This window comes from Lutra lutra, chromosome 6, assembly GCF_902655055.1.
Source record: "Lutra lutra chromosome 6, mLutLut1.2, whole genome shotgun sequence".
In the NCBI taxonomy this organism is placed as follows: domain Eukaryota; kingdom Metazoa; phylum Chordata; class Mammalia; order Carnivora; family Mustelidae; genus Lutra; species Lutra lutra.
The window spans coordinates 51,270,269-51,290,343 of NC_062283.1; the positions used below are offsets into that span (position 1 = coordinate 51,270,269).

A 20,075-nucleotide genomic window follows, 5' to 3' on the forward strand; every position below is an offset into this window, starting at 1 on the left:
TAAACAACACAGTTCTTAATAACACATGGGAAATCTCAAGAGAAATTCAAAAATTCAAAAATATTTTGAATAAAATGAACATGAAATCACAACTTATCAAAATTTCTAAGACGCAGAGAAAGCAGTGCTTAGAGGGAAGGTTACAGCATTGAAATGCACACATTAGAAAAGGAGAAAGATCCCAAATCAATCATCTAATTTTTCACCTTAGAAAACTAGGAAAGGAAGAACAAATTAGCTCCAAGTAAGTAGAAGACAAGAAATAGTAAGAATTAGAGAAGAAATCAATAGGAAAATCAGTAGAGAAAATAAGAAATCAATAGAGAAAATCAACAAAAGGAGAAGCCAGGTCTTTGAAAAGACCAATAAATTGATAAGGAAATTAAAACAACAATGAGATACCACTACACTCCTACTACAATGGGCAGAATCTAGAACACCAATAAACCAAATACAGGGGAAGATTAGAGCAACAAGAGCCCTCATTCATTGTTGGATAAAATGCCAAAGGGCACAGTCATTTGGAAGACAGTTTGTCATTTTCTTACAAAACTAAACACATTATTTCCATACAATCCACCCTTTGCACTTCTTGGTATTTACTGAAAGGAGCTGAAAACTTACATTCATAGAAAAACATGCATAAGAATATTCCCAGCAGCTTTATTCATAATCACCAAAACTTGGAGGCAACCAAGATGTCCTTTAGTAGGTGAATGGATAAATAAATTGTGGTACATCCAAATAATGGAATATTATTTAGCACTAAAAAGAAATGAGTTATCAAGTCATTAAAAGATATAGAGGAGGGGCACCTGGGTGGCTCATCATTTAAGCATCTGGCTCCAGCTCTGGTCATGATCCCACGATCCTGGGATGGGTCCCCTCGTCAGGCCCTGTATTGAGCTCCTGGCTTAGCAGAGAGCCTGCTTGTCCCTCTCCCCACTGCTCGTGCTCTCCCCCCACCAAATAAATAAATATATTCTTTAAAATATATAGAGGAAACTTAAATGCTTATTATTATATGAAAGAAACCAGTCTGAAAATGTTCCATACTATATGATCCCAACTATCTGGCATTTTGGGAAAGGTAAAACTATGGAAACAGTAAAAAGATCTGTGTTTGCAGAGGGTGGGCATGGAGGAGTAGAGATGAATAGGCAGGACACAGAGGATATTTATGGCAGTGAAATACTCCATATGCTATTATAATGGTTGATATACATCATTATACTTTTCTCCAAACTCATAGAGTATAAGACACAGAGAGTGAGCTCTCAGGTAAACTGTGGACTGTGAGTGACTGTGAGGTGTCAATGTAGATTCATCCTTGAGTGGATAGTTAATGCTGATAAAGCTTGAATTCAATAACTGGACTTTAATGATTTGTTATTTGTCCATTCAGAATACTTTATATAAAGAGAACTAATTGTCTCAAGCCCCGGGTCCTTGGTATTTTCTTTCCATACTTAACAAAGCACAGGATCACCATCTTGATGATCTGTCCATTTTTATTTTAATTTTTTAGCTAGCTTTAAATAGTATGATGTAGTCGAGTATATCTTATAGTCCATTAGTTATTTAATCTGAATAGAATATATAGACCAACAATATGTTTTTTGAAACATCTAGTTCTAGTGAGTCAAGTCTGATAAGGATGTCAACGCAGTTACTCAATATGCTTTTACTGTGAATATAGGACACTGATTCAAGAAATGAGGGGTGGGCTAGTTTAATTGCCTAAAATGGTTAATTTTACTACTATTTCTGGAAATGAAATTTTTTTGAGGAGTACCTTATTGGCTTCTATTCATGTTTATTAAATTATCATTTTTTGGAGTATCTAAAAAAAGTTCAGAATTCATATTTGATGTCCAGGTTACTTAACAATGTCCTTCGTGCTGCACATTAGCCAGATCAAAATGATTGCAAACACAGAACTCTGGAGCAACATCAAATGAGCTCCCTTGTCATGAATATAGCAAAACATTTAGAAAAAAAAAAAGAAAGAGAGAGACTCCATTCTCATATGGCAAATCAAATTATATTTCGATGATCTATAAATGATATAGAATATATAATTTCAATCCAATTTCACATTTCATTTATTAAAAATAAAATACGTTAGCCCAGAAGCAAATAACATTTGTCCTAATAAGGCAAACTCATGTACATTTGACCTCTTTCTACTTGTGATATACACATCTTTCACAGCTGAGTAAGCAAATTTACAGATCTGGATTGGGTGGACAAATTAACCACCTTTGCACAAGTTGAAGAGTGAACCCTTTTAGTGGGAAACTATTCTAAGCTTGAAGATGGAGGAAGCATGATTTCTTTCTAATATAATGTCATTTATTAAATATTGATCTTAGGAAGTACATGTACATGTGTGGGGGGTTCAGTAGAAGATAATGAAGGAGATAAATCATTCCTAAAGAAATAAGTTTTAATATTTTATTTTGGTAGAATATATTATAGTATTACAGTTAAACATTGTGATTTCAACACTGAATTTTGGTAGTGTCATCTTTCCTGAAATTATTAAGGCTTAGGAATTTTCCTAGGAGCACTAAGAAATGAAGCATTCAGTGACTCTCAAATATGACCTCTAAACTAGCAGCATGCGTATCACCCGAGAAGTTAAAAATGCAAATTTGTAGTCCCCAACCCAGAACTAGTGACTCAGAATCTGTTGGAGTAAGATCCAGAAACCTGTATCTTCCTGAGCTTTCGAAGAGATTTAGATGCACACTAAAATTTGAGGACCTCTGGTCTAATTTAATTCCTCACAGAAAGGAGAAAGCTCTATACATGTGCCAAGAAGTCTAGGAGCAAACTTGAAATAATTAACTTAAGTCTCATGTTTGCCATGGATGACTTTCCAGATCCTTTCAGGTCCTGTCTGGCTATTTTACTTCTTTGACTGAATTAAAGAACAATTGACACAGTGCCATATCTTCTCCATTTTGTGTAACAGGCTCAAGATCAACCTCATTTGGTGTAGAAGATGGATCTTGATTATAGTCAGGGATATTCAAGTAAACTCTAGAATAACAATTTGAGGTTCAGCATCTGAACCTCATTACCAATCTGACTTGCATAGATGGGCTACTTCTACTCTGTCTAGTCATCAGATCAAGTCCTTATTTCTAGAAAAAGAGTAAAATACTGTTGTTCTTCTCATATTTCCACCCCTTCCCGCAGAGGATAGAATGTCCAGACAAGCATGTGCTTCTGTCCACCACCTTTACTAGCTCCTCTGAGAGGATGGATTGACTCGTAAGATTAATCAGAAAGGAAGTCATTGAGTAGGCCACTTTTCACTAGCATGCAAAAACAGTGTGTATGTTTATATAAGGATGAAACAAGGGGGTTGGCAGGAAAGATAGGTGGAAAGGAGTAGAAGTATTGCAGGAAGAATCAGCATATTCCTAGATCTAAGCCTTAGCACTACTTTTCAGCCAAATCCTGAGTGTGGTGAACACTGACTGCTGGGGTATCAGGTGCTTCCTTATTAGAGAAGGCAAAAAGAATAAGATACAGAATTGAAACTAACATTCCACTCCATGAAAGTAATTTCTCAGATCTAGTCTCTGTATCCATGTTTTGTTCTCTCAGTCTAGATTTCTGCCTGGATTACCAAAGATTTCTAGTCTCAGAGGAATTTAGTTCTCTGACAAGTCCCCAAATTAACTAGAATATATACTAGAAACCCTGTCAGGAGCAGGTTCCTGTGGCCAGCCATAACTCCTCATGCCAACTACTCTCAGATAAACTAGCAGTTTATATGCTCCACTTACCTACCTTTGGGGCCTCATCTTACTCCTTGTTAGTACTTCCAAATGTTGGATTCAGCTTCAGACTACCTGTTCTGATCTCTTGTTCTATTTCCAACATTCTAAGTTTTCCTTCCTCTCATCCTCCCAACTGAAGTAGTCAAACTATCCCCATGCCTTATTAGAAATTGTTGTAGTTCTAGCTCTAGGCTTTAGATTTTCTTTACAATTGTGCTGTGGTTACTTGGTCCCTGTCTGATCATATTTTGAAATATGGTAACTTTACCTGCAAATAATGTCAGGACAAAGAGATACTTGGTGAAAATGCTTCACCTTTGAAGATAGGTTTACAAAATCATCATCATCACCCCCATTATCACAACAACAGTAATAATAACAGTTGTTCCATACTTAAGAGACTGCAAGGATTTCTCACTGCTTCCAAAATGCTGTCAAAATTTTAGCTTGACACATATAATATATAATTCAGCTCTACACTTTCTTTTCTGACATTTACTGTTCCTTCTTTGCACACCCCCCCCATAAACACTACGATCAAACCTCTTCATTGTTTTAGAAAAATGGCAAGCCTTTTATACATTTCTTTCTTTGTATATGTTTCCCACTGTCTAGAGTATATTCTCTATTTTACTGACTTTCAGAATTTCCACTACGGCATCTCACATGCAATACTGTTTATTTCTGACTCTTGGCTCACTAGACTGTGCTCCTGGAGGGAAGGGAATATAAGTCAACCATAGAGGTATCAAGCAAACAATGGACTTTTAATTTCAGGGACTGAATAATAAATGAACCAAAGGCAACATGCATAGTAATTACATCTATAAATAAGGATCTCTGTGATGTTAGAATAAAGTTGATAAATCAGTGAGTAGTATATTGTTCAAGAGATACTCATATAAGAAAGGATGAAAAATCCAGAAAGATACCACATTTTTCTTCTTTGTTACTTGCAGAACAAGGAAAAACTTGATTCTACATCAAAAGGAGTCCAAAGAATGCTACTTTACATTCCCATCAAAGACTAATTCAGAAATTATGTCACAAATTTCTAACATATAACATCTACTCAAACCCCCACCTGTAATGTCAGACACACTTCTATGTGAAGCAGAGATAAGGACCATGAATGACACAAACACATTCTCAGGTCTTTGATGATATTAAGGAATAATTGATAACTGTATTGTACTTAAATTAGAAAATTATCCTTAAATTTTAGTGGTATATAGTAAAAACACTGGTGTGACATCAACGATGGCTTCAAACATAATATGAAATGGTGAGACAGTAAGAGCGTGGATATAGCAGCTTTACCAAGTGTTGATGGGTGTTTAGGACAGGTGATGGGAATTCATTAAAGTATCTGTCCACTTTTGGATGTGCTTGAAATTCTCTCAATGTATTTAAAAAAACATTTTCCATCATGACCAAGGCTACATAGTTGTGAACAAATAAAGTGACATCAAATACTTGTTATTGTTACTTCTGAGGCACTCTGGTATTTTCTATTTTATTCTTTCCCTTCTATTTTATTTAAAAAAAATAATGATGACTCCTAAATTTATTTGTTTTTGCTACTGAGCCATGGAAAACACTGTTTTATACAATGGAATAATCCTTCATATGTTCATTTTCCCCCCTGTCCAATGCACACTCTATGAGTTTTCCACATTTCATATTAAATATCAACCTTCTCATAAGGTTCACAAACTTTAAGCATCTCATACCCCTGATGTTGCTCTAATTTTGTCACATAGCATAGTGTGGCATCTTAAAAAAAAAAAGTGACCTATTAAAATTATGTTCCTGACTATATATTCAAACAGAAACATTACTTTGACTAAAACAGTGTTGTTCCAAGTGATGAAATTGTATCCTTTATTCAAATTTGACCCTCGTATAAAATGAGAGTCCTCCCTTTAGATACTCTTCTCTATGTTCCACTCTGTATGTAAGCCTCTGTACTCTCATTTTACTGGTCCTTCTAGCATTAGGATCTGATTATTCTTTAGCTTTGCAACCACATATAAATGTCCAGATTCATAGACTCTCCAGGCATCCAAGTTATTCCTTAGCTTATGTTTGTACAGCCTATTTTTCAGATTTTTAAAAGCTGAATGTCATTCTGTGGTTTTAAATACTTTTCCATTTACCAAGGTGATTTTCAATCTTATTTTCTGTGGCTCAAGCTAGGCCTCCTGGGATGGTGCCATCCACAAAAATAAATAAATAAATAAATAAATAAGTAAATATTTAATAAATAAATGAATAAACACTTTTTATATAGCAGCATTTGGCTGATGATAAAGTTGAATACTATTCATTCCCACTGAACCATCTTTTTTACTGTGACCTCAACACAGTGACACTTCAAGCCTCAAGCCTACTATAACTGATGAAATAAACATAATAAATAAGGAACAACTGAGTATCACTAAGTTCTTGATAATAGGCTATATAGGTTATCTAAAAAGTGACAAACATAACAGTTTGGAGATGATTTAGTAAATATTCATTTATAACACCATATTGAAGAACCATAAGAGTAGATAAAATGAATATATAAACTTATGCATTGTGTTATAGTCTCTAGCCTTCTATAATTGTTCTTATGTGTTTTCATACTTTCTACAAATGTATGTTATAATCTTCAATATCTTTACTCCATAATGTGAAAGATGGTCTTTGATGGGTGCTAGGTAATTTAATATTCAGCATATTGAATTAAAGTCCAACTTTTCCTATTTCATTATTACTCTGACATAGGAAGATATAAAGACAAATAATATCCAGGCATAGAAAACATAATTTGTTAAGTACTTAAAGAAACATACCTACAAATAGATTTTGGTGATTATATATTGAATAACATTATGGGGTAAAAACAAAGAAAAAAACTTGGTGGGAGGGAAAATTTGAGTCAGAAGGAGTTGCAGATGAAATTACAATATCTGGTTTCGGCATGATCACGTTTCTGCAGTATTATCTCAACAGCAGGCAGACCAGATCTGTACACCAAAGAAGCCTGACCCTATGGGATAAGAGACCTCCTCTGTTCATCCTGCTGGTATCCCCCGGATGACAAATACTCTTGGCACTGAATCACTGTCAAGATATACTTCGAGGTGCTCATGACTCAGCAACCAAGACTTGTCCTTTAAGGGTCCCTTAAATTTCATGTCTCTTCTACAGCCTTCTCCCCTCAGAGACTTTTCCAAACCAAGCTCTTCAGTCTGTGCCCTGAAGCCTTGTTACCACCCTTGCTCTTTGGAATCCTGTTTAATTGTCACCTTTGATCACACTTGTGTGAGGCAATCATGGTTGCATCCCCCTTAAGGAGCCAGTTTTAATCTTCTTTTCATATTTTAAACCACTTTGAGGTTACTAAAAGGATCTGAAAGGTAGAACCAGAGCAAGATGGCAGAGGAGTAGGAAACTTAAATATCATTGGGTCCCAGGAGTTCAGCTGGATAGTTACCAAACCATTCTAAACACCTACAAACTCAACAGGAGATTGAAGAGAAGAAGAGCAGCAATTCTAGGAACAGAAAAGCAACCACTTTCTAGAAGGTAAGACCTGTGAAGTGAATCTGAGGTGAAAAATGGGAAGATAGACTGCGGGGGGAGGGGCCAGCTCCTGGCAGTCATAGAGCAGTGGAGCACAAAATCGGAACTTTAGAAAATGGTTCCACTAAGGGACATCACCCCAGAGGCTAAGTGGGGAGCCCTTGTGGGGACAGTGTGGTCTCAGGATCACAGAAAGACGAAGGGTTCCTGAGTATGACAGAGCTCCCAGGTATTGGAGCGGGAAAGCCGACTATAGAGATGGAACCAAGGATTATGTTGCCAGCTCAGGGTTACCTTAGACTGTGTTGTGAGGCACACTCAAACCACTGTTCTTTGAACAGGGACCCCACAAGTGGCAGATATGGAGAGACCCCCTCCTTCCTTCTCTGGGAGGAGTGGCACAGGAGTGTGCAACAGGAATCTGCTGGGTTTGGAGACTCCAAATGGGGCCACATGCCAGAGATACAAATGCTCAGGCAGACACCAGGTGAGCTCGGGAGTGAGGCTGGAGACCAGGGAAATGGGAGGGATTTACTGCTTCTCTCTGAGGGTGCACTGAGGAATGGGGCTTGAGCTTTTGGCTCCTCCAGGCTAGAGATTGGGAGGCTGCCATTTTCATTCTCTGCCTCCAAAGCTCTATGGAAAGCATTCAGGGAACAAAAGCTGATGAGATCAAAACCCTGGTCACTGACAAGGGTGGTGCAATTGTGCCTCAGGCAAAGACATTTGAGAATTAGTACAACAGGCCCCTCTCCTAGAAGATCAACAAGAACATCCAGCCAAGACCAAGGTCATCAATCAGTGAGAACTGCAGAACTCCCAGAGCAATGGAATTCATGTTTTTTTGTTTGTTTGTTTGTTTTGTTTTTTTTCTATGATTCATTAGTCTTTCAAAGTTAAATTTTTTAAATTTTATTTTTTTCTTATTCTATTTTTTATTTTTTTATAATTTTTCCTTTTTCCTATTTTAATGTTTTTAAACTATTTTATCAATACCTTTTTAAAAAATCTTTTTAAATTTTCATTGTTATAGTCATATTCTCTCCCTTCATCTTACTTGACCTTATTTTTTGTGTACATATCAGTTTTTCTTTCTTTAATTTTGGGGATACAGTTTCTTATAATAGATAAAAATATACCCTAACTCTAGTGAACGGCATTGTTCTAGTCTCTAGCCTGAATCTTCTTTTAATTTACGTCTTTACAGTTATATTCCCTTCATTGTGTTTACACACACACACACACATATATATATACATATATAGTTTTTCTTTCTTTAATTTTGGGGATACAGTTTCTATTAATAGATCAAAATAAACCCTAACTCTAGTGAATGGCGTTGTTCTAGTCTCTAGCCTGAATCTTCTTTTAATTTACGTCTTTACAGTTATATTCCCTTCATTGTGTTTACATATATATATATATATATATATATATATACATATATAGTTTTTCTTTCTTTAATTTTGGGGATATATATATATATACATATATGTATATATATATATATATATATATATAAGTTTTTCATTTTTTAAAATTTTGAGAGGCAGTTTTCTCTAACCAAAATACACCTAAAATAAAAAATCAAGTATGTGGCTCTGTTCTTTTCACCAGTCTAATATATATATTTATCTTCTTTTTTTCTTTCTTCCATTTTCTTTCTTTCTTTCTTTCTTTCTTTCTTTCTTTCTTTCTTTTCCCCACAATTTCAGGTCTCTTCTGATTTGGTAGTGTATATTTTTCTGGGTCATTGCTACCTTTTTAGTATTTTGTTCTCTCATTCATCTATTCTTATCTAGATAAAATGACAAAGCAGAAAAACTCACTTAAAAAAACAAACAAACAGGGGCGCCTGGGTGGCTCAGTGGTTAAAGCCTCTGCCTTCGGCTCGGGTCATGATCCCAGGGTCCTGGGATCGAGCCTCACATCGGGCTCTCTGCTCAGCGAGGAGCCTGCTTCCCCCTTTCTCTGCCTGCCTCTCTGCCTACTTGTGATCTGTCTGTCAAATAAATAAAAATATTTAAAACAAACAAACAAACAAACAAACCAAAAAAACAAGAGGCAGTACTGATGGCTAGGGACCTAATCAATAAGGACATTGGTAATATGTCAGAACAAGTGTTCAGAACGATGATTATCAAGATGCTAGCTGGGCTCGAAAAAAGCATGGAAGATACAAGAGAATCCATTTCTGGAGAAATAAAAACCCTTTCTGGAGAAATAAAGGAACTAAAATCTAACCAAGATGAAATTTAAAAAGCTATTAATGAGGTGCAATAAAAAATGGAGGCTCTCACTGCTAGGATAAATGAGGCAGAAGAGAGAATTAGTGATATAGAAGACCAAATGATGGAGAATAAAGAAGCTGAGCAAAAGAGAGATAAACAACTACTGGACCATGAGGCGAGATTTGAGACATAAGTGATACCATAAGACAAAACAATATTAGAATAACTGGGATCCCAGAAGAGGAAGAAAGGGGGGGGGGGCAGAAGGTATATTGGAGCAAATTGTAGTAGAGAATTTCCCTATTTTGGAAAAGGGAACAACCATCAAAATCCAGGAGGTGCAGAGAACCCCTTCAGAATCAATAAAAATAGGTCTACACTGTGTCATCTAAGAATAAATCTTACAAGTCTCAGCGACAAAGAGAAAATTCTGAAAGCAGCTCAGGACAAGAGGTCTGTAACATACAAGATAGAAGTATAGATTGGCAGCAGACCTATCCACAGAGACCTAGCAGGCAAGAAAGGACTGGGATGATATATTCAGAGTGCTAAATGAGAAAAATATGCAGCCAAGAATACTATATCAAACTAGTCTATCATTGAAAATAGAAGGAGAGATAAAAAGCTTCCTGGACAAACAAAAATTAAAAGAATTTGCAAACACCAAACCAGCCCTACAGGAAATATTGAAAGGGGTCTTCTAAGCAAAGAGAGAGCCTAAAAGTAACAGACCAGAAAGGAACAGGACAATACACAGTAACAGTCACTTTCCAAGCAATACAATGGCACTAAATTCATATCTTTCAATAGTTATCCTGAATGAAAATGTGCTAAATGCCCCAATAAAAAAACAAAGGGTATCAGAATGGATTAAAAAAAAAAAAAAACTATCAGTATTCTGTCTGCAAGAAACTCATTTTAGACCCAAAGACACCTCCAGATTTAAAGTGAGGGGATGGAAAACAATTTACCATGTTAATGGACATTAAAAAGAAGCTGGGGTGGCAATCCTTATATCAGATAAATTAGATTTTGAGCCAAAGAATATAACAGGAGATGAGGAAGGAGACTATATCATACGATATTTAAGGAGTCTGTCCAACAAGAAGATCTAAAAATTTTAAATATCTATGCCCCTAACATGGAAGCAGCCAATTATATAAGCCAATTAATAAAATCAAAGAAACACATTGACAGTAATACAGTAATAGCAGGGGATATTAACACTGCCCTCTCTAAAACTGACAGATCATCTAAGCAAAAGATCAACAAGGAAATAAAGGCTTTAAATGACACACTGGACTAGATGGACATCACAGATATATTTAGAACATCCTATCCCAAGGCAACAGAATACACATTCTTCTCTAGTGCACATGGTACATTCTCCAGAATAGATCACATCCTGGGTCACAAATCAGGTCTCAACTGGTACCAAAAGATTGGGATCATTCCCTGCATATTTTCAGACCACAATGCTTTGAAACTAGAACTCAACCACAAGAGGAAAGTTGGAAAGAACGCAAAAACATGGAGACTAAAGAGCATCCTACTAAAGAATGAAAGGTTCAGTCTGAGAGAAAAGTATATAGCAACACAAGCCTTTCTCAAGAAACAAGAAAGGTCTCAAGTATACAACCTAACCCTACATTTATTTTTTATTTTTTTTTAAAGATTTTATTTATTTATTTGACAGAGATCACAAGCAGGCAGAGAGGCAGGCAGAGAGAGAGGAGGAAGCAGGCTCTCTGCTGAGCAGAGAGCCCGATGTGGGGCTTGATCCCAGGACCCTGAGATCATGACCTGAGCCGAAGGCAGCGGCTTAACCCACTGAGCCACCCAGGCGCCCCCTAACCCTACATTTAAAGGAGATTTCTTTTCTCTTCTTCCTCCAGCTCCTTCTCCAGCAGGAGAAGATAAATAATAAAGATCAAAGCAGAAATCAATGAAATAGAAACCATAAGAACGGTAGAACAAATCGACTAAACTAGGAGCTGGTGCTTTGAAAAAATTAATAAGATTGATAAATCCCTGGCCAGACTTATCAAAAAGAAGAGAAAGGACCCAAATTAGAAAATCATGAATGAAAGAGGAGAGGTCCCAACCAACAAAGAAGTACAATTATATGAACACATTCTGAGCAACTACACACCAGCCAATTTGACAATCTGGAAGAAATGGATGCATTCCCAGACACATATAAACTATCAAAACTGAACCAGAAAGAAATAGAAAACCTGAATAGACCCATAACCAGTAAGGAGATTGAAGCAGTCATCAAAAATCTCACAACAAATAAGAGCTTAGGGCCAAACGGCTTCCCAGGGCAATTCTACCAAACATTTAAAGAAGAATTGACACCTATTGTCCTGAAACTTTTCCAAAAAAAAATAGAAATGAAAGGAAAAATTCCAAACCTCACACCACCTGACACCAGTCAGAATGGCTAAAATTAACAAGTCAGGAAATGACAGATGTTTGCAAGGGTGGTGGAGAAAGGGGAACCCTCCTACACTGTTGGTGGGATTGCAAGCTGGTGCAGCCACTCTGGAAAACAGCATGGAGGCTCCTCAAAAAGTTGAACATAGAGCTACCCTATGACCCAGCAATCACACTATTGGGTATTTGCCCTAAAAATACAAACGTAGTGATCCGAAGGGGCACATGCACCTGAATGTTTATAGCAGCAGCAATGTCCACAATAGCCAAACTATGGAGAGAACCTGGATGTCCATCAATAGATGAATGGTTAAAGAAGAAGTGGTGTATATATATAAATGGAATACTATGCAGCCATCAAAAACCCCACAAAATCCTGCCATTTGCAATGATGTGGATGGAACTAGAGGGTGTTATGCTAAGTGAAATAAGTCAACCAGAAAAAGACAAGAAACATATGATATCTTTGATATGAGGAATTTGAAAGGTAGTGCAGGGGTTTGTAGGGGTAGGGAGGGAGAAAATGAACAAGATGGGACCCAGGAGGGAGACAAACCATAGGAGACTCTTAATCTCAGGAAACAAATTGAGGGTTGCTGGGGCATTGGGGGGAGGATAGGGTGGCAGCATTATGGACATTGGGGAGGGTACTGCTATGGTGAGTGCTGTGAATTGTGTAAGACTGATGATTCACAGACCTTTACCCCTGAAGCAAATAATACATTATGTGTTAATAAAAGAGAATAAAATAAAATAAAAGGATTTGAAAGGAAAAAGAAAACAAAACCTTGAATTTGGATAAGTCAATATGGAGCCTGATGTAGTAAAGTATGTAACTAATCTCAAATCTGTAACTTTAGTGTGGATAAGGATTATGGCCATTCACCACAGTTTATTTTATTTTTTTTTAAAGACTTTATTTACTTATTTGAGAGAGAGGGAATGAGTGGTGGGGAGGGGCAGAGGGAGAGAGAGAGAGAATCAGACTCCCTGATGTGGGGTTCAGTCTCAGGACCCTGGGATCACCATCTGAGCTGAAGGCAGCTGCTTAACCCACGGAGCCACCTAGGGGGCTCCTGAACACTGCATTTTAAACACACAGTTTGCCACTAACAAAACTAAGGTGCATTGTTGTTGTAGTAGATGGTCTGTGAGAATCCCAAACATTCTCAGGATTCCCTGACATGAGATAAAGATAGCTTAAAACTGACTTCTCATGTTCACTATACACTATACATTAAGAAATCTCACAATCTCTCAAACCATTGCATTTAGGAATCCAATAAAAGTAAGTGGGCTTCTGTCACCTTGACAACTGGAACAGCTGTTACTCCATGCAAGTCATGGAAAGGTTGGGCTGGAACACTGTGCAGCAAGATGACGTTGGAAAAGCACCTGCCACCCACCAGCCTGCCCTGCCTCCCAGTCATTCAGCTCTAGCCATCTGTAACCTCTGGCTTTCTATTTCTCCCAATGCACTCAGAAATATTTTAAAGGTTGGATGGCATTTAAATATATACTTCATCTTCACATGTTTAAAGTTTTAATTCTCAACATCTGGAAATCAAACTTTGTCTAACTTTGAGTTCACTGGAGAAAACTGCTAAGAGTTTAAAAGTTTTTACTTCCTTTATCCAAGAAAACACATTAAGAAATGCTGGTCTTACTTTGTTAATATTTACCTTGTGCCCTTTTTTTCAAGGGGATTCAAATCACAAGGTAAATTTCTTAAATATTCAAATATTTCCGTTAAGTACCAAATATTATTATTTTCATGTATTATAAAGGGAATCAAGCACAAAGTTCACTGCCAGTAAGTGGTTTGTCAGAAGATAGTACATGGAGCTTTTCACTTTCCCTCTGTCCTCCATTCTATTTTTATCTAATTTTATTTTAAAGCAATGTCTTTCATCTTATCATGATTAGAATGCAAAATATTTTCAAGTTTTTCCTCTGGAAATCAAATGAGATCAGCACTTAAAGTCCCTTCCCTGTGCCAAGCACTGTGAAAGCACTTGATAGAACAAATGTTGTTTAACTCTGAATCATATAAAACACATTTTAAAAAATTCTTTACAAAGTGCAATACATATTGTTTCATACTAGAATTAGCAAAATACATAACATAATTTTTTTTTTCTCTTTAAAAAAGTAGCATTATATTCTGCTTGGGGGAGAACCATAAAACATCAAGCCAAGTTTAAACTCCCCTGTGCATGAAAACTGTAGCAGGTGACTGATGTCAGCCTTCTGTGAATGTCTCAAGTGACCTCAAGGAGATCTCAAAAACAGGAAGAACCAGAAAACCAGCAAAGCAGAGGCATGTAGGCAATATTTTTGAATAATCAGGTATGACAAAAACATAATGTATTAAGATTTTTTTCCCTGTCTATGTGGAAATCAGAAAACCCTAAGTTTTATAACTGAAACAAATTATACCTTATGGCACACAGGTATTTGGAGAATCGCTTGCAAGCATGTATCCCCACATCCCGCTTTTGTATATTTAACCCCCCGTAGCTAACAAGCTTTGGAAAAATTCCTCAAAGCAATCTGAAAAACTGCTTCCTAGAGGATCATCCTCAGTAAGACAATTAATAAAACATTTACTAACCTATTTTGAGGTTGGCTTTCTTCCAGTTGACAATTTGGTGGCCACGAAAGGACCCCAGAAGAGACACCACTCTCTCCTTTGGACTCCACCAGGAGAGGGAGCCTTGCCACGGGTTCTTGTGCTAAGTTGTACTTGGAGTACAAAGTACATTGTCCTTGGAGAACAAAAGACCTGGTGGGTTCTTCTTGGGATTGGGACCTTCCCTTTTATTAGATGGTCCAGAGCTTTAATAATTGTTATTTTTCTTCTCCAAAGTCAGGAAAAGGTGCCATTCTGTGTATGACCCAGGTTTCACTTCTTAACCTTTCTTTCTTTCTCTTGCAGTCAGGAAAGAGTGCCATTTTTATGCTTAACACAGGTTCCAGGTCTTATGTGTTGTCTCATTCCTCCTGCATAAGTCAGAAAGGGCACCATACTGTATGAGCACAGGTTTCAGGTCTCCTGGAGGGATAAATTTTCATCCCAGAAATTAAAAATCCTTCAGAACTTTGCCAATTTGAATACTTGATGCTACAATGACATACATGAGATTCTGAAGAAATCTGAAGACAAGGGCCAGGAGCTCCTCTCATTGAAGAATGCAGGGGTTAACATTACACCCTACTCTGGTCTCATAGAGATTCCCATGTACAATACAGATAATCTAGTTGCTTTTCCAAGGGATGCATGTAAATCTTATGCTCAGCATTCTGAGCACTTTCGTTTTTGCCAGGCTTAATGGAGAGAGACACTGAGACACAAACACCATCAACCACCTCCAGGGGGAGATCTGGAGGTGCAAGCTCACTCTGATCAACGCATTGGTCCACAACTAAACCCCCTTACGTAGTGCCAAGCATTTATACCCACTAGGACTGAGATAAACCATCACTGGAAAAACAGGGTGGGTAACACTTCCAACACTCCAGGGGGATTCATGTTTAACATACATGGATCATGTATTTGCAAGCTTCTAAATAAATGAGAAAATTATACTGAAGATAATTCTAACAATGATTTTGAATTCAAAGGGCCTAAATGGGGATCCTTTGAAATATCGTGAATTTACTCAAGAAAGCCAGCCGTTAAATTAAACAACCAGAGTGGGAAGCATATTTTGATTGGTATTTAGAAGCTTCTGAAAGAAACACTGGTGCCAATTAAGCATCTGCTTTGGCTCAGGTGGTGATCCCAGGGTTCTGGGATGGAGTTCTGCATTGGGATCCCTGCTCATTGGGGAGTCTGCTTCTCCCTTTGCCTCTGCCTGCTGCTCTGCCTGCTTGTGCTCTCTCTCTCTCTCTCTCTATCAAATAAATAAATAAATAAAATCTTAAAAAAACAAACACTAATCAAAGTTTGTTGGTTTAATTAAAACAGGTTTTAGGTTTTTGTTGTTGTTTTCTTTTGTTTTTGTTTTTGGAATTGTCAACATTAAATATATTCGTATTCTGCCTAGGTTTACTAAAAGTCAAACAAGCGCATGTAATCTTGGTTATAGAATTTGTTAACAAGAAAGATCATTTTAATATAATAGCTGATAAGCATCTTAAAGTTTTTATTAAGATCAAGGTGATTAAAATAGTTATAAAAGTTTATAAATTTGTCAACAATATTTGTGTCTACTTAAAGTATTTTCCTCTAATTTTTTTGTAAGTTAAAACGTTAGAGTTTTGCTAAGTTACATAATGGATTGTCATTAAATAGCTAAATCATTTTCAAATAAGATAAAATACTGAAACATTAATTACTAACACAGGTTTATCTACTTTGACTTTCTATTACAGAGAAACTAAAGGTATTTGGGTCTGTTCATAAATATATTTTGTGCCATGCTGAAACAGAGAGAAAGCATATGTTTCTAAAAATTACTAAATGTATTTGTAAATTTCCCCAACTAAAAAATATTGGTATAACTAACAGTTCACAATTGCTTACTACTTTAGTTTTTACTAGAAACTAAGGTTTCTAAGATTTCAGAACTCTAATAAATGTAATTAAGATTAATGGACATAATAAGGGAAACAACTCTATGCAAAGACAGTGAGATATATGTTTATGGTATTTTTAAAAAGGCACGGGAAAGGGGAAATGGATTTTTGTTGAGGGATAACAAATTATTTTATCCTAAAGTGAGATTATTTAAAGAGGGAAAACAGGACAAAATCAAATGTAAAAAAAAGAAGAAGACAAAAAAAAAAAAAAAGAAAGAAAGAAAAGAAATGTAAAAAATTTGCAAAAAGGAAATCTTCAGAAAAGAATTTTATGTATGGTTAGTAGTGGCTAAGATTAGAATAAATTTATAGAAAATGAGGTTTTTTTTTTTTTTTTAAAGATTTTATTTATTTATTTGACAGAGAGATCACAGGTAGGCAGAGAGGCAGCCAGAGAGAGAGGATGGGAAGCAGGCTCCCTCCTGAGCAGACAGCCTGATGCGGGGCTCGATCCCACAGCCCAAGGCAGAGGCTTTAACCCACTGAGTCACCCAGGCGCCCCAGAAAATGAGTTTTAATGTCAAAAGTACACTGGTATAAGATTAGGATTTGGTTTTCTCTGTTAAAACAACAAAGTTTTCTTAGATTATTGGTCTAACCTTAATATGAAATTGTAAACAAAGGTTATTTATCTTTAATGTAATCACTGAGAAAAAGTTTCTCTGTTTTGTCTTTATGAAATATTTGATCACTTAAGATAACTGAATCTCCCTAGTATTAAAAGAGCTAAATTTTGCTGACAACTATGTAATTTCTTTATTTGCCTTTAGAATCTTTTATTGCTACCTTGCTTAAATAATTAAGTATTATTAAGTATTAAGTTTTGATCTATAATTCTGTTTAGGCACATCCTTTAATACTTTTATATTTTTGACAACCTTCACAAAATTCAAATTTTGAATGAAGTCTTTTTGACTGATTGGTCTTGTTTATTTGGTATATTAAATTACATGGGAAGCATTGGCAGATAAATGATGATAAACATTTTTAGATTTTATTGTGTGGGTGAATGCTATTAATATAATTGCTCTAGAAATTTTAAATTAACATACAATGTATTATTTGCTTCAGGGGTACAGGTCTGTGAACCATTAGTCTTACACAATTCATGGCACTCACCATAGCACATACCCTCCCCAATGTCCATACCCCAGCCACCCTATCCCTCCCCCCCCCACTCCTTAGCAACCTTCAGTTTGTGTCTTGAGATTAAGAGTCTCTTATGGTATGAAATTTCTCAAGCTTTGGTTTGTTTTGGTATAACATTATCACTTGTAAATCTAATTATTGAAATGGTGTGTGTGTTTTAGAAATAACCAGATTTCCTTGTCAATTGCCTTATAATAAACTCTCATCAGATCTTTAACCATGGACATTTTTGAAACTTTTTTCATTTACCATTATTGTTTTTATTCTGATGTTCTCACAAACATGTTTCAGCTTTAAGAAAATTCATGGAAAGGACTTAACGACAAATATAGGTATCTGATACCCTTAAGGTCATAAAACTAAACTGGGTAAAAGATTGCCAGAACTAATGGGAATACTGGATTCAAACAGAACAGGAATTAGTAGCATGGTAGTGAATGGACTGAGGAAAATGATTATATTTTTTATGACTTTTGGTTTGAAACATATACTGGTTTTATAATGTTTGCTCTTCCAGATTTAAGGAAACTTTTTCTCTTAAGCAATCTTTGACTAAGAGACATTTGGTAAAATATTCCTTTGCAAATAAACATGAAAGCTTTCTCTTTCTCCCTACCTGATCTCTCTAGAATTTGGAAACTCTCAGTAAGTATTCTTACTTCTGGGGCAGTTATAGTTATTTTCATATGTTCAGTAAGAATCTGTTCTCCTTATAGCAGGACATTATTGGAAACAACACTTCTATTACCAAGACTTTGACTGGAATGTCATATTTGAGAGAGACATGCATAGACTCAGAGATGACCTGACAGCTTTAAGCAACGAGGTTGATTTTATGCAGCCAATGAAGGCCCTTGGAAAATGAGCCTGTTACTGCTTACAGGGTTCCTGGGAACTTTACCAGGTGAGTAAGGAAGGTCACTTCCTGGCAGGCTTTGAAATCTCAGAATATTTTGTGGACCTTAAGAAGAAGGGAAGTAGCCCAAATCTATAGCTCTACAGGTGAGTCTGATGGCAAGTATTGGGCTTGGTTTCTTAGCCTCGAAGGGCTGTTAAAAGTTCAATTTAAAATTCCTGATAGAAAGTTTCAGCAAAGCAGATTTGAAAGGACCTAAATGGCCAATCTCTATTCTCGCCGGCATTGTGTAAATAATTAGGACAAAGTTGTTAAAACTGGACTTGTTTTACAAACAAATTAATCTTAATTTGTCTCTCTTTGGGAGAAAAGAGGGTGATTTCAGAGAGAAAAACTGTTTCAGTAACACAACTTTGTGGATGTTAGATTATAGTTCTGATTACTTGTCTTTGAATGCTTGTTGTTTGCCTATAAAATTGGGCTGGATCCTGAATTCCTCTGGTTTCCTCAAACATCTGGCTATGACTCTCCAAACTAAGATTTCCAATTTTCTTCTGTTCTTTTGACTTAGAATCATTGAGAACTTAAACTGCCCTTTTCCCTGAAGGCCTGCAGACTGAAGCTAGACAACTTGAGGTAAACTTCAGAGAAATTGCCACAATGGCCATATTTAGACAATCTTCATGCTTATTGCTAAATGGGCTGCTCAGAAAGATCGCTGGAGACATTCAAACTGAACTAGGAAAATCTGTCAGACTGCACTGCCCGTCCACTCTATCTGAAGATGCTTTGAGCCCGACATCTAGAGATCATCTCACTGATAACAGTCAGGACCCAGACACTGGGTTGATAATTTGCTCCATTAACCTGTGTTTTTCTTTTCTTTCCATAAGAAATGTCTCTCTTCATTACTCACATTGCTTGCGCAATGTAGGCCTAACTCTGAGAGACCGCCTGCAGGACCGCTCCTGAAATGAGACAACTGTATTTAACCGACCTGACCTGTTCTCAATACCAGGAAAAGTTCATGAGATAGGAAATGGACTTCTTACCTAAGGTCCAGAACAGAACAGTTAAACTCCATCTAAGAGGGAACAGCATTAACAGGTGATGGTATTCTAAGGGGGGGGAAAATCTTGTCAAAAGAGGAGAATGTTACTTTGTAACCATACCACAAGGACTTTGGGTGGAAATTTATTCCAGATATGGGATGGATTCGTGAAGATGACTATCAGTTGGGGTAACTCCACTCTGCTGGAACAAGCTAGTCAAACCAAATATCAGCCTTAAGTGACCCAACGCCCAGTCTCAGGGAGATGTTAGCTCAATGGCTTGGGTACTGAAATTCTTGGTTTAAATTGATTCTAATGTTTCTAGCTAAGATATTAGCCTTTTTACTGTTAATAGATGTACTCTACAAATGAACTTCTTGTGTGAATTGGTGTA

The 20,075-nt window shown here is 36.5% G+C and overlaps 1 pseudogene; it reads left to right on the top strand.

The window, feature by feature from the left end:
* Nucleotides 1-6,765: 6,765 nt before the first annotated feature.
* LOC125101593 (H/ACA ribonucleoprotein complex subunit 3-like) lies at nucleotides 6,766-6,964 on the top strand (annotated as a pseudogene).
* Nucleotides 6,965-20,075: the final 13,111 nt, after the last annotated feature.